Genomic DNA, 6000 nt, shown 5'->3' on the forward strand with positions numbered 1-6000 from the left:
AGGAACAGTAAGTAACAGTAACAGTTTTAATTCGCTTATTTTCTATAACTTATACTTATTATATAAGAAACAATAGAAAAACAATTGGAGGGCAAGTTCTGAATCCCCCGTGGTATAGCCGTGAAGCATTCCTGCGAGGACGTTTTAAGTCCGCTCAATCGTGAATCATCCTGGGTTTCTCAACTCTCCTGAGCTCAGTTATTAGTTTTGTGGCGAAGCTGTTGGCTGCTTGCTGGCTTCCAGGGATCTCATTTCGCTCGCATATTTTTCGCACGAGAAGAGAACGTGCTCTGGGGTTTCGCATCGTCCACTTCTGCACCATGGGCATTCATCCGACTCCTCGTGTCAAAAGCGCTTCAGGTAGTTGCAAATGCAGGCGTGCCCACTGATCAGCTGTGTTAATTGGAACGTCATGCCGACTGCCACGCCCACATTTTTGCAATATGTGATATTTTTCCATAGTTTTATATGTCTTGTATCTTTCTTTCGATATGATAAAAGTTTTTTTGCATCAAACACTCTAACGCCCACAAAACACCCACGCATATAGAATTTTTGTTTTTTTTTTTTTTAACCTATTAACTTAAAATTAAACTTATTATTAAATTATCTTGTTATATAACTTAGGTTAATTACAATTTGTAATAATTTTATTAGACGGAGACCGTACTAGGATTTCTTTGCTGGGCTGGAGAATCTTTGTGCCTTAGTCGTCTTTGACTACAAACACGCGCAAGCGACTTCGCGAGAGGATTTTCGTGTGCGACAAGCATTTCTTATTGTTTATTTTTTTCCATTTGGATTTCCTCGTAGACGAGACTTATGGGGAGGTCTCTATGGATTTTTTCGCTGCGTATGTACCCCATTGATAGTGTGCAGAATCGTTGACTGAGCTGTATAAATTGCATTGTTTTTTGGAGCGTTTCCACATAGTATGCAGTATGTCCAGATAAGTTTTAGATAAGGGGAGAGTTGCAAATTATAGCCTTTGTTAAGCTTTATATGAGTCCTTTTAGACACTTTATGTCGCCGCCAGGTGAGGCGTCTATCTGGGTGAACGCCGAGATATGTTACTAGGCCTGATTATGGGATTTAGTCAGTGTAAATGTTATATGCAGTGCAAACAGCAAGCAAACAAGAGAGAGGTCGCAAGGGAGGCGAGCATAAATGCTCACGTAGCTGATCTGCTCGATATTGCCAATATTACTAAATATTACTATTGCAATTACTAAAAACATAAAATTTGGTGCTGCTAGCAGCTGCGAGACCCGACATACTCAACCCCTTGGAAAAATGACTTTCTATAGCACACATAAGGGGGAGCCGACACAGCTTTTTCACTGCCCGCTTCCTCAATCCTCTTGATGTCCTCAGCACAGCAACACTGGCGACTTCATCTCTTTCAGGCAGCAGACTTTCGCTTAAGGACATTTCAGGGCGACAAGTTTTCATTCTAAGCGAGGACTATGTCATCCACAACTAACCCAGGCATGGGAGTGCTGCACTTCGATCGCTGGTGCAGTGAGGTTAAATACCCTTCCTTCCATCGGGACCAGAAAATCCTTTGCAGGTAGGCGATGCGCCGCCACCTATCCGAGCGATTGAAGTTTATGTTTGTTACATCTGACTCGATAAACGATAAAGGCGGGATAAATGGACAGGTATTTCTGAAATTGATACTTAAGGTCAAGAATTAACTACCGCAGATATGTGGGAAAGAAGGCTTCTCTGCTCATCGAAGGTCTAAATGTAAGAGCCCACAGATCAGTAAAAGTGATGCTTTGTTTTCTTTACTACGGCTTCCCAAAGACCCCCAAAATGAGGTGATCGAGACGAAATGAACCGCCACTATATTCTCCGCCAGGCAAAGCTCCTGGTCGTCGCTGAGGAATAAACGCATCAGTTCAAGCGAATCGCTCTTTGCGCCATCAAAGTTAGTTGCATTGTCGGACCAAATTTTTCGTGGGCTCCTTCTTGTGCATTTTAACCGTTTTAGGACGTGCAAGAAAGCAACTGTATAGATATATTTAATAAGCTCTAAATGCATCACTTTATTTGCAAAGCAAATGAATACAATCCTGTCTGTTTTCACTGACCGTGCCATTCTCCGTACATTCTAGCTGATTGCGACCTTCTCCGCGCGTTCTAGAATACTGTCACCTTCGCCTTGCGTTCTAGCTTACTGTCGCCTTCGGACTATGTTCGGACTGTCTGACTGCACAGCCGCGTCCTGACCGTGTGACTCGCGCCGTACTCTTCTCGAATATCCTTGTGTACGTATGGCTCCTAGCGTGTTGCAGGGTCCCTTTACGGACCGCGGGGATCCCGTTGATTCCCCTTTAGCGCACGTCCCGCTCGTTTAAAAAGTCCAACTAATGTCCTGTTAGTTCACGGTGAATCCTCTTTGTGCGAGTCCAAAGTCCGCACCGTTCGACCTTCGTACCCTTGGCCAGCTCGAGTGCAAGGTTCAGAGCGGTACCGTTAGTTCACGGCCTCTCCGTTTTGCGAAGTCCAAGGTCCATAACCTCCCGTTCGACCTGACCGCCCTTGACTCTTCTCGCATTCCAGACGTCTTCGCTGCTGCTAGCCGTTCCCCTGCACTCGGATTTGTGAGGAGTTTTAAGATATGTTTCTAAACTATTCTGAACAACTGTATATTCCGATTTAAAAATGTCTGATCTAAATCTTAAGGGATCGTTTATTCCTTGAGTGAGATCAATAAGTAAATACCCATGTGGTTGCTGTGTGACTTCTTTATATATTCTAAATAACTCCATAGGGGTTTCTAGATATATTTGTCTTGCCACACATTGAAATTGAATTTTGTCGCGAAGACTTTTAACTTATTTAGTGTTAAGTGAAATATCTCTGGTATACGATGATTTGTGAAATATATTTAGAGTATATAACAGATAAATTTCAGTAATGGAAACCTTTAGTGAACAGTTTCCATTTTGTTAAAGCAAAGTCATCAAGTCGTGCAGTATCAATCGAATAGGCTTATTAGTTTCATTTTCGATGGTTTTAAGATCGCCTTTAAAGTATTCAGTATTATTAAAATTAGGCTTAGCACTCTCCTCGTCATAAAACTAAATAATTTGATCAATTGAAACACTAAAAAGATCTTTCTTCTTTCTAAAAATGTTGTTTTTCCAAACCCTGGGTTAACAAATAAACATTGTGAATAAATTTGGAACGTGTCACAAAATAAATTGATGGAAGGCAAGGGAACCTGTACTTGAGGGTGCTCGCTTTATAGTCCGGCTCCAGATAATGGCGTTGGCTGTGGTGGTCTTGCTTGTACAGATAGCTATTCGCTACAGACATAAATGAATAAGATCAAGAATTGAGCGTGCTTGCAACAACAGAATAGAGGAGCTAGTATACAAAATCAAAAGAAGCAAATTAATATATTCGGAAGGAGACAGTTCTAAAAGAGAAGGAAAAGCTTGAGAATTTGTTGCCTACGAAAACTGGTGTAATCGTGTTCGCGGAGTGCCTGCCCTACGTATTACAACTTTCCTTAAGAGCATCTATTAAGAAGCTCTATTAGCCCCTTTGGTACCCTATGTCCGGTAACACATCAGCCGAGTTCAGTATTTAAGTTTTTAGAAATTCATGTTCTCTGTATTCATGTGGTGACTTATAATTAATAACAATATTTATAACTAATAATAAATACATAATAAATTAAATAAGTACATAAATAAATACAAACTAAAAGTTGAGGAGATATGGTATAAGGCAAAGGGTTTTTATTTTTTGCCGTGAATTCAAAAAAAAAAATATAGAAGTTATTCAATTTATAAGTTATGATAATAATATAAAGTTATAATTAAATGGATGCGAAGGGAATAGGCTGCTAATATATATTTTAGATGGGAAAATATAACTTCATTTCTCTCAGTGCAGAATGGCGGCTCGGTGATTTTTATTTTTCCGATTTAGGCTTAGGTCAGACAGGGTTCATCAAGCATTTTCATTTATATTTTTTATTTTTTTTATGTTCACTTCATCAGGAACTTCTCATTGTGTATTCTTGTCCCCTAACCCCACTATTTTCACCCGCGCTTTTAACCTCACTTTGTGGTTTCTTTTAATTATACAATTTTCTGGCAATTAATTTAAATACACATCCCAGGGTCTCGATCACCGAACCGCTATTCTGCACTGAGAGAAATGAAGTTACATTTTTAAATATAATATTACAAGGTTATATATATGGTATGTGTACCCGAGGAGGAGATTTAGTTTACATCACTTTTGTATTTTTTAATTTTATTAAAATTGAATTCCTTTTAGTACTTACTATTTTTATTTAAATTATATATTACAAGGTTATACAATAAGTTATAAAAATGTTTACCCGAATACAAAAGTGATGTAAACTAAGTCTCCAGTTTACATCACTTTTGTATTTTTTAATTTTATTAAAATTAAATTCCTTTTAGTACTTACTATTTCTTATTTTATATAAGCTAACCTAATCTAATTATTTTTCTAGGATGAGTACATTTTCAATCTGTTTAAAGTCGTTTGTTTCGAAATTCGAGTGTCAGTATCTGTGCGTTCGTACATTTTCAAAGTATTCGTAGAAAATGCCACGCTTCCATTTCATCTCATCTGCGCCAGGATATCGATCTTTCGCCGAGGAGTAAAAAATTAGAATGAGTTTTATTTACAAAAAAATGTTTATTGGAAATGACACACGAAATACACTGAGAAAAATTACGATAAGTTAACAATTTAATGGCGAACAAAATTTTATTTTTAAATTATAAACGGCAAAGATCATGGAAGCTACGTCCGTTTGACCGTCTGTCCGTATGAACGTCAAGATCTCAGGAACTATAAAAGCTAGAAGGTTGAGATTCAGCATACAGATTTTAAACACAAAGACTCAGCGCAAGTTTATGTTTCCACGCCCACTATAGCCCGCTAAATCCGACTAAAACTGCCACGCCCACATTTTTTGAACAATTTTTCAAAATTTTTTCATAATTTTATTAGTCTTGTAAATTTTTATCGATTTGACAAACAACTTTTTGCCACGCCCAATCTAACGCTGCCTGACTTGATCTACTTCGCAGTTACGAAAATTATATCTCGCAGCCTGGTTAGAGCTTAATATTTGCCAGACCTGTCACTCGCGTGTACTAATTCACCTCCCCCGGCTCACCTTACAAATTGACTTCACACAAAACAAACTGGATCAGGTATACAAAATATATAAGCTTACACATTGAGCTAAACCCAAAACTCAACAATGAATCTAATATAGAGATCTGCACAGGTGCACTAGAATCCATTCTTGCAGCAGCAGCTCGTACTGCACCACCTAAAATTACAACTGTTAGTCCGAATAAGACGTACAAATAGGGATCTCTTCTATATCTCCTTCTGCAAAAGAAAGGCTAAAAATAGTCACACGGAAATTGGCTAACGTTCTGAAACAAAAGGATTCCAAACAAGAGGATTCCTGCCACATTCCGCATTTCGCCACAGCTCTTCTCAGCCGTTCAAGATCCCCAATCCAAGCTACAGCTACAGGCACAATCAAGCCAAATAATTAATCTTAAACTCTAACCCAACTACTTACACTGGCTCATCAACGCTATCTCTCTGTTCAGACCATGTGGCCTTACTCTATAATTCTATATTGAAACCTACCTGGCTCACAGCTATAGGGAAATGCCAGCAACAGCAATATTGACATCATACAAGGAGCACCATCAAAGATTCTGAGAACATCACGGGGGCATAGTGATACCTTCGGAATAAAAATTTCCCAAGAGGCCAGTCATCGATGCAATTACGGAACTTTAGAAAAATTTCATAGCAAGCTGCGAGAAATCGCACCTTAACCATCTAGCGAGGGGTCTACCAGAGCTCAGCAGTCGATCCCGTCTCCGACGAAATGAGAACCAGCCCAGCGAAGAAATTTTTAGGGACGTCTAGCAGAACAAAAATAGAAAAACTGTTCACAAAAATTTGTTATCG

This window comes from Drosophila simulans, chromosome 3R (assembly GCF_016746395.2).
Source record: "Drosophila simulans strain w501 chromosome 3R, Prin_Dsim_3.1, whole genome shotgun sequence".
NCBI lineage: Eukaryota > Metazoa > Arthropoda > Insecta > Diptera > Drosophilidae > Drosophila > Drosophila simulans.